Genomic DNA, 10,796 nt, shown 5'->3' on the forward strand with positions numbered 1-10,796 from the left:
TATCTGTCGAACCTGGTATGGAGAATTTGATCTTTTCCAACTCCAAAACAGACATGGTATCACGCAGCCAAGAAGTGGTAGGTGGGGGTAACAGTTTCTTCCATAGTAAAAGTGTTCACCGATGGGCTATTACAGAGGTGAATGAGATTATATTGGCTTGCATCACTGACATATTTTTGCCAGGGTCAGGTACACCAAATATAGCAGTCAGTAGGGATGGTTCTATTGCTTGCTCTAATATTACTGAAATGACTTGAAAGTAAGATTTCCAATACTCCCCCAGTCTCGGACATGACCAGGACATGTGAGTGAGATTACAAGGAGCCTGATAACATCTGTCACAGGTGTTAGCTATATTCAGGTATATCCTGGCAAGTTTAGATTTACTACAGTGTGCCCTGTGAACTATTTTGAATTGTATGAGTTGACATTTTGCACAAGATGAACAAGATTTTATTTCTTTCAGCGCCTTAGCCCACCGATCATCAGGCATGATAATGTCAAGTTCTGTTTCCCATTCTGTTTTAATTTTCAGCAAAACTGGAAGTGTATCTGGAGCTAGGAAGTTATATAAAGACGACATATGCTGTCTTGTCATTTTTATCACCATTAAATGCTTATCAATTCCCGATGAGGGTGGGGCATCTGGAAAAGAAGGTGTGTTTGATTTGAGGAAATGCCAAATTTGGAAGTACCTGAAGTGGTCAGATTGCTGTAGGTTGAAGGTATTACACAACTGAGCAAAGCTGGAAAATGTGCCTTCACTATAGAAATCACCTAGTGTACCTTGTCTGTCCTAAAAAGAAAATCTGGCATCAATCTTAGCGGGTTTGAACAGTTCATTATTACATATTGGGGTGTTAAGGGGGGGCGCATGTTCCAACCACAGTGTTGTTTGATTTGTTGCCAGATTTTCAAAGTGGATATGACTATCGGTGTATCCGTCTATTGTTTGGGTTTAAGTCTGTTAGCAAAGCATACCAAAGCGTTTAAGCAGGAGGAGTAACATGAATGTGATTCCACCACTTGGTTTCAGGACAGACAATGTGACATTTTTGCATGTTGGCTGCCCATTAGTAAAATTGCAAATTTGGTTATCCTAAACCTCCCTCCAATCTACCCCTCTGTAATAGGGGTTTTTGAAGCCTTGGTGATTTATTGCCCCATATAAATGAGGAAAACATACTGTTAATGCTACGAAAAAAATGACCTATGGAGGAAAAGAGGCAAACATTGAAATAGGTACAGATATTGAGGGACAATATTCTTGTTTATACATTGTAGTCTCCCTGCCAGTGTGATCTGCAAGCTGTTCCACCTTTGAAGATCTTCTAACTTGTGTTGTTGGCACAGAAAAGTTGTTGTCAAATAGTAGTGATATATTTTGGGAAATGTTGATTCCTAAATATTTAAAGGTTGTTGGGGAAAGAGTGAATGGCAAATCAGATCGTGTAATATCCCCTGCCAGCTGATTGGTTCGGGTGGGGGGGGGGGGGGGGTAAATCCCTTTTTCCTATACTGAGCTTATATCCAGAGAAAGTGCCAAATGTTTTGAGAGTGTCTAAAAAATATGGAATGGCTGTTTTTGGATCTGATACATAAAGTAACAAATCATCTGCATACAAGGACACTTTATGCTCAATTCATTATTCCCATTGGTCACGTGACTTTCTGGTTGCCGCCATGTTGGATCACAACCGAGCTATGGATACATGTAGCAACTGTTTGATATTCTATGCAACGTGTGTTCTCGCTGCTTGTTTTTGCTCGAAAGTACGTTTATAAGTTAAAAGTTAATTCTTACTTCGTAAAATGATTGCCTGCTGCCTTTTATTATCTAGGGAACAGGTTTTTTTAAACTTTAAGTACCTGGCTCTGACAGGAGTAGGAAAAATTCTTCGAGTTAGTTCCTATCGTTTTAGGCCATAAGCCTACCCGATCAAAAGGAGTTCATCGATCATGGTAAACTTTTTTGCAGTCGTTGGGTGTTCAAACAGAATTGGAAGTGACAAGAAATCTTTGTTCAGATTACCAAAAGTTATCACACATCACGGTGAAGATGCAAAATTAATTTCAGAAGAGAGACGTCTGTCTGGTTGGCTCAGATTAGCAGATCAGATTTGACCACGAGAAGCAAACCAACACCAGGGTTTGTTCAGATCACTTCGTCTCCGGGAAACCAGCTGCTCTTTTCCACAAGGCGAACATAGACTGGGCACCTACTTTAAACTTGGGACACAACAAATTCAGGCCTCCTGCAGATTCATCACTGAAAAGAATCGTTAGAGGTCAAAAATGGAGCAACATCAGGCAAACCAAGATGAAGGCAATCAGACCCCTGTCAAGTTACCGAACGATAAGGACGGATATATCGAAACCACACTGGTAACCAAGGATGTTTCTTGTCAAACTGATATGACCTGTGAGGAGATTTATGACTTGGAGAGAAGGTATGAAAATGCGGTAGCAAAGCTTGATAAGTTATCCTTTACTGAAGAATGATTGAAGGAAGACGACAAAAAAAGTTGCAGTATACACAGGGCTTCCAAATTTTCTCACCCTGTCTTCAGTATTTAGCCTTTTTGAGCCATATATACCTTTAGCATAGGGCTCTTTATTGACAAAATTTCAGCAGTTGATGGTCCTTTTACTGTGACTGAGGCTTAATCTGTCTGTCGAAGATATAGCATACAGATTGGATTTATCCAAGTCTACCATATCAAGAATATTCCTACGGATGCTAGACGTTGCCTTTTTTAGGTTTTCATTTTTTATTATAGATGGCCAGAAAGAGAAGAAATATGGAAAACAACACCACTTCCACTTCGACAGCATTGAGGGACTAAAGTGACAGTAGTGATAGACTGCTTTGATGTTTTTATGGAGAAACCTTTGTGTTTACTTGCAAGGGTACAAACATTTTCAGCATATAAGCATCACAATACCGTAACATTTTTGATTGGAATTTCTGCACAAGGAGTTATAACATTCATCTCTAAGACATGGGGTGGAAGAGCCAGTGATAAATTCTTCACTGAAATTGTGGACTGCTGGATAATATTGTATGTTTTGTAGCCATTATATCTTTATATGCATCAAGTGCCACTTTTTCATGGGTGCATCCCCATCTTATTGCCTCAGTAGTGAAACTATATGAGGGTAGCAAATTTTCTTGATCAGGCTTTGAGAAGGGCACTTGATATTTGTCCTACAGCAAGATTTTAATGTTGATGAGGAGATATGTCCTGCCTTGAATTATAGCCAAAGCTAAGATTTTGCCTGTTCCCGGGTTAGCTCTTCAACACATTTAATTTGCTCATCAGTTACACTCAGGTCAATCTTGCAATTTGCCCTTGCCATCGAACCCCTGGCAATAAAATTTCTCTCCAATCCTCTCATTAAAGGTCTAATTAGACACGGACACGAACACAAACTGTCTTTATATGCAGATGATTTATTGTTATACATATCCGACCTTTCTGTTTCTGTCCCCGCAGCCCTTGCCACTTTCACATCCTTCGGCCACTTATCAGGGTATAAACGGAATTTTAGTAAAAGTGAATTGATGCCACTTAATGTGGCCGCCAAAAGTTTCTCTCTACATAACTGTCAATTTAAAACGGTTTATAATACTTTCACCTATCTCGGTGTACATGTCACAAACAGACTTGAAAACCTCTTTCAGGCCAACTTTGTCCCCCTTTTAACCCGAACTAAGGACGATTTGGGACACTGGTCATTGCTGCACCTCTCTTTAGTCGCAAGAATTAATTCTATTAAAATGAACACCCTCCCTAAATTCCTATATTGCTTTCAATGCCTACTGATTTCTCTTCCCGATAAGTTTTTTGAAAAGATTGATGGCCTAATTTTACCTTTTATATGGGATGGAAAGTCTCCTAGGATGCGAAAACAGCTCTTGCAGAGGCCCAAGTCAGACGGAGGCCTAGCGCTACCAGATTTCAGGTCAAGTAAAGTCAAGTCAATTTTATTTGTATAGCCCAATATCGCAAATTAATAAATTGCCTCAGTGGGCTTAACAGCAACACAACATCCTGTCCTTAGACCCTCTCATTAGATAAGGAACAACTCCCTAAAAACAAAAACCCCTTAAACAGGGAGAAAAAATACGAAGAAACCTCTCTCCCAAGACGGACAATGTGCAATGGATTTTGTCTTTATATAATTTACACAATACAACATTGAAAGAGGATAACAGAATCCAGGTCCTACTACTGGGCTGCTAATCTCAGGATTATTCAGTTCTGGTTGCAGAACAAAGAAATATCCACACCCCCAGTTTGGCTAGAGATGGAGGCCGCCTCATGTGCACCGGCGTCATTGTCTTCCCTCGCTCACTCTTCCATTACAGGCCCTCATCACTTCTTCACTAAGAATGTATGTGTCAAAACAACATTGAGGATCTGGAACCAATTTAGACGCCATTTTGGGTTTCAGACAACTTCTTTTGATGCCCCTGTGGCTTCAAATCCAGCTTTCCCCGCATCTATGGTGGACAGTGCCCTCTCAATGTGGTCTAGTTTTGGCATCAAAAGGTTCAGAGATCTCTAGTATATTAATAATACATTTCCTACATTTGAGCAACTCTAAGCCAAATTCGGGCTTCCCAGACATCATTATTTTAGGTACTTACAGATCCAGAGTTATATCTGCAGCAAATATCCTCGATTCCCCGCTCTTGCTGGTGACACACAGTTTGGACACTTTTCTTACCCCCCTTCCTACTCTAAAAAGTACCCTGACATTAGCCTATAGACAAATTTGTTCTCTACAGGCCACCTCATGAAACAATATGAAATCTTCATGGGAGGTAGAACTGGGTGAGGAACTATCTGACCAATTATGGGTAGAGGCACTCAGAAGGGTACACCTCCTCTATCTGTGCCCGACACAGCCTCATCTAATGCAAACTCATTCACAGGCCTCACTGGACCAAAGCAGGATTATCCAAAATTTACAAAGATGTTAGCCCTAACTGTGCTAAGTGTAACCAATCTCCTGCAAATCATGTTCCTATGTTTTGGGGTTGCCCACCTCTTGTTGGTTTTTGGGAAGACGTATTTAACACACTCTCTGAAATAAGCGGCACAAATTGAACTAGACCCACTCATCACCCTATTTGGGGTTGCCTCACCCACATTACGACTGACCAAAATGGACTTAGTTGCCTTTGTCACCCTGTTGGTGAGACAATTGATCTTACTTAGATGGAAATCTCTGGCACCCCCTTCCCATGCTCTCTGGATTAAAGCTGTTTTAAATTGCATAAAGCTGGAAAAATTAGACATACACTTAGAGGATCCATATTTTGTGTTATGTGGATTCCCGCCTTTTCTCATATTAAGCCATTACACCTCCCTGCAGTTCCAGAGTGATGTCTAACCATTTTTTATAGTATATAAAAAAGAAATAAAAAACAGTTGATTCTCAAAAAAAAAGAAAAGAAAAGACAATCAATGCTTGGCAGAGAAGTAGTTTATTATTTGCAAGCCTGTAAGGTCTACATTGAACAGTAAAAATGAACTGGCCACCAGCTGTAGACACAAAAAAATATCTGCTTTGCCATTATAAACAAGCCATTGTCTTTATTACCCCCCCCCCCATTAGATGATATACATGTGATGACCTTTATAGATGTTATATTTTATATTTCAACCGTCTGCTCTTTCAACTGTGCTCCAGCCCCACTCCACTATATGATATACGTAAAGTACCCCACTGGATGGTATTTTGTTATATTTTGAATGTATGCTTTTTCAACAGTGCCCCGGCCCTTTAAGTCCACACTTTTTCAAAACGAGCCCCAGTCTTTCCCCCCATTGGTTGTAAGGATTCTGTAGTTATTTTTGAAATGTTTCCTCTCCTCTCATTGGTTGCCGTGCACTGTAACTAGGGGCATGGCGCAGGGCAGCATGGCATTTATTGGCGGTATCTTCTATCTTCTTTGTTGTTTAACCACCTTAGCAGCTTGTACTACTATGAATGAAAGTTTTTTCCCCTACATCTATCTTTATATATACGTAAGTGCTCAACAAATGAGCGGAATATCAATATAGATGTAGGGAAAAAAACGTTTAATGCAAAGCAGTACAAGCTTGTTTCATGCGACGCACACTCAACAGCTGCTAATGTGATTCAACAAAGAAACAACACAGTTTATGTTGCCCCACGTCATGCTCCTGATTTCGGTGGGCAGCACAATTGGAAGGGCAGGCAGTTAAAATATAAAAAAATACAACATCTAATAAATGTCACACGTGTGTCATCTATGGGGAGGGGGGGTGAGAGAATAATAAAGACATTTTACTTGTAGTTACAAAGAAGATATTTTTTCAGTGTTTACAGCTGATGGCCAATTTGTTTCTTCTATTCAAGGTGGACATTTTGGGTGGACGGCACAGTTGGAAGGGCAGGCAGTGATCAGCTAATTGACAGCTGATGATTGCTTATGGCATGAAACAGGCTTGTACTGTCTCATAAAGAATGCACTTGACTCTGGATATATATTTATATATATATATTTATTTATTTATATAAATAACACTCAGCAATTCATCCTGAGGGGTGCTCTTCCTGATGTATTCATTATTTGTATAGCCCAATATCACACATTACAAATTTGTGTCAGTGGGCTTTACAGCAACACAACACCCTGTCCTTAGACCCTCACATCGGATAAGGAACAACTCCCTAAAAAACCCCTTTAACAGGGAGAAAAAATAGGAAGAAACCTCAGGGAGAGCAACAGAGGAGGGATCTCTCTCCCAAGACGGACAACGTGCAATGGATGTTGTGTTCATACAATTTACAGAATACAACATTGAAAGAAGGTAAACAGTGGTCCTGACACTCACTAACCCCTCGGCCCCCCATCTGTTCATTTATCATACAGTCTCAGGCTGCTGGACTTCGAGTGGAACCCTCTGTGCATAGTGAGGAGGTTCCGTATCCTGATATCTGTGGCCTTTGATTTGAGGAGGATAAACTCCTGAGAGAGTAGCACCATAGAAATGTGACTTATACACCGAAGCAACTTGTGTTTTTTTCCTCGCAACAATACGTTTTTTGCTGAGTAGGACTTATACTCCGGTGTGACTTGTAGTCTGGGAAAAACTATATATAGTGCTTGGTTAGTGACCATCAGTTGTATACTACTTTTCACGATGCGTTGTGGGATACTTTGAGTCCACTATGTAGAGTATAGCGATTCTCGCCATACAGTCGGACAACACTACAAGTGAGTAGTGAGTGATTTCGGACACGGATCTTGAGGCTTGTGGGTGAAAGCTGTCCTTAAGCCTGTTGGTCTGGCCCAGATGCTCTGGTACCATTTTCAACAGTGGAGGAACATCAGCGGCGAACAATCCTCCTCAGCCTCTCAAAGAAGCGCTGGAGACGGCCCTTCTTGCGCTTAACTTTATGCTCTCTTCCTACCTCAGCCTCTTCATCTTCGTTGGGGGAGAATGTTCCTGCCCTGGCCTCTTCAACTTCATCAGGGGAGGGTGTTTCTACCTTGGCCTCCTGTGCATTCTGATCAGGAGAGGATGTTTTTTCTTTGGCTGCCTCCTCTTTCTGCTTGGAGGAGTCCTTTCCCTGACAGGTTTTAGATGAAGCTCTGTAAAACACAAAACTGTTGTCATTCTACTGTCAATACACTATAATTTGTGCTACTGCTGTACACTGATTGTCTGACATTACAGCAAACTTATTTGATCCATTTCACTGACACACATGGCAATGTTGTATACTTGTGTATAATGTACACCGTTTCTTCCACCTACCACTAGAACACAGTGAACATACATACCTGTCTCTGTATTCTGTCCTGCTATCCATGGAGCTGTCCTCCTTTTTTTTCTTGGCCAGGAGGACTTTTTCCTCCTGCTCCTCGAGGGCGGTGTCTCTCTGCAGGGCCTCCACCTGCTGCAGGAGCATGTCTCTGCCCAGAAGGAAGGACTCCCGTTCTCGTATCATGGCCTCCTTGGCAGAAGGAGTGGCATTTAACTCCTCCTCTGCCCAGAGGAGGGCAGCCACCAAATTTCCTTTGCTTTCCTCGCGTGGGGAAAGCTCGTCAGTGAGGAGTTCCACCTGTTCCTCCAGAGCCTTAATTTTCGCCATGGCAGCAGTTTGTAACTCCTGCTCTTTCAGGGCAGTTTCTCTCTGCAAGGCGGTGTCTCTCTGTACGGCTGCCACCTGCTGCAGGAGCACGTCTCTGTCCAAGATGATGGACTCCATATCTTCCTCCATGGCCTCCTTGGCAGAAAGAGCAGCATTTAACTCCTCCTCTGCCTTGACAAGGGCGGCCGCCATCTTTTTGTTGGTCTGAAAAACCTCGTCAGCATGGCGTTCCAGCCTCTCCATCCTACGACCAAGCTCCATGGCAGCAATTTGAAGTAAAGGTTCCACCTTCAGGGCCGTGTCTTTCTGCAGGGTGGCATCTCTTTGCACAGCCTCCACCTGCTGCAGGAGCTCGCCTTTGTCCAGGAGGATTGACTCTTTTCCTTGCTCCATGGCCTTCTTGGCAGAAAGAGCGGCACTTAACTCCTCCTCTGCCTGGAGGGGTGCAGCCGCCATCTTTTCTTTGTGTTGCTCCCCTTGGGAAAGCTCAGCAGTGAAGAGTTCTAACTGCTCCTCCAGAGCCTTCATTTTCACCATGGCAGCAGTGTGTAACTCCTGCTCCTTCAGGGCAGTGTCTCTCTGCAAAGCAGCATCTCTCTGTATGGCCTCCACCTGCTGCAGGAGTGCCTCCTTTTCTTGTTCCATGGCTTCCTTGGCGGAAAGAGCGGCATTTAACTCCTGCTCCTTCAGGGTGCCGTGTCTCCGCAGGGCCTCCAGACGCACCTCGTTGTCCAAAATGATGGACTCCATATCTTCCTCCATGGCCTCCTTGGCAGAAAGAGCAGCATTTAACTCGACCTCTGCCTTGACAAGGGCGGCCGCCATCAGGGTGGTATCTCTTTGCACAGCCTCCACCTGCTGCAGGAGCTCGTCTATGTCCAGGAGGATTGACTCTTTTCCTTGCTCCATGGCCTTCTTGGCAGAAAGAGCGGCACTTAACTCCTCCTCTGCCTGGAGGAGTGCAGCCGCCATCTTTCCTTTGTGTTGCTCCCCTCGGGAAAGCTCGTCAATGAGGAGTTCCACCTGCTCCTCAAGAACCTTCAGTTTCATCATGGTAGCAGTTTGTAACTCCTGCTCCCTCGGGGTGGTGTCTCTCAGCAGGAGCACATCTTTGTCCAGGATGACTGATTCCATGTCTTGCTCCATGGCGTTCGTAGCAAAAAGAGCGGCATTTAACTCCACCACTGCCTGGCGGACGGCAGCCACTCTCTTTTTGTTGTTTGTTTGTTTTGTTGTTTGCTGCACAACAGATGGAAAATATCAGTGAATGTCCGTGATTAGATCTGCTCAACACATCAGTGGCAAACACGAAGTCTGTAAGCATCACTACAAGAACTGTCTCATTCCCCCCCCTCATTTGTTGAGAAGGTAATGCCTGCAGCCTGCGGGAAGGCAGAGTTGGCCGTTCAGCCCCGCCCACAGGTCCAGCCCCGCCCGCCCACAATAGATTGACAGTGACAGCGATTTATGCAGAAAATAATTACTGTTCAACATAAGCCTGAGAGTTTCACCTTTTGTTCTACAATAATAATAATGTAACCGGTTATTTTCTTACCCGGTGCGGGATTCTAAACGGGGTGTACTGCACCACAAGGCGACATCACTAACCGCTCAACTAAAGGGCCAGACCCGTTAATCAGGGACTAACGTGTCTTATTAGTAGTTTACAGTCGTCACCCTCCCCGGAAGCGTGCCCTCGCGCTTTGTTATTCCCGCGCTCCGAAGAGACTTCTGAGGATCTGCACACTTCCGGATCCCACCGCTGCCACCAATGTAACCGGTTATTTTCTTGCCCGGTGCGGGATTCACACAGGTGTACTGCACCACAAGGCGACATCACTAACAGTACTCTCCCACTTGGCCAGATACAAAAGGGAAATTAAAACAAACATCATAAATCCCATAAATCACAGATGAAGTCTGAAGAGGTGAGTCCCGACACAAATCATGGCCGTTAATACCACCACTGTTAATTATGAAGCTACTGTGTGCTTCAAACTTCAATTAATTGCCTGTGTGGCTCAACATCCGTTAAAAAGGGGGGGTTGATTTTTGGGGATTATCTTGATGATCAAAATGTGTTAATATCATAAGCCTTTGTTCGCTACGGAATTTATTTTCGTATTTTATCCCAATCCATAATTTTAGGATTCACCTGACCTTTTTCCTTTTCCGGTTCCGGGTTAAAAAGGAGGCCGGAAGAAGAAACTCGCGTTATGGCGGTGAGTGTTAAATGGCCGCGCTACAGTAATCTGAACGCTCGTTCAGATCTTATCAGGAATCAAACGCGTTTGGTTGCAGTGACGTGTCTTCTTAATATGAACGTTAGGATGTGTAGGTTGGTTAGCCACGTGGCGTCGAGTTGTTAGCATGTAACGCTAGATCGGTTATTTTAAACGAGCGGCAGCGTCGCCGTCGTGTGACGGAGTATAAACCAGGCTTTCCACCGAGCCAACATGCTCAATAACTGCTGCTGTTGTGCAGATATTAGTAACAGCTGGCTGGTTTGGGGGCAGGACCTGTGGGGTAAAATGCTAAACCAAAAGCGCGGTGGGTAATCGATGTGGGCTTGGGAGCGAAGCGCGGTGTCGTCATGAATGTGGGCGGGGCTGGACAGACAGGACGTCCAGATCCGCGTGCCGGCGGGCTGCAGCCGG

Source organism: Lampris incognitus, chromosome 7, assembly GCF_029633865.1.
Source record: "Lampris incognitus isolate fLamInc1 chromosome 7, fLamInc1.hap2, whole genome shotgun sequence".
Taxonomy (NCBI): Eukaryota; Metazoa; Chordata; class Actinopteri; order Lampriformes; family Lampridae; genus Lampris; species Lampris incognitus.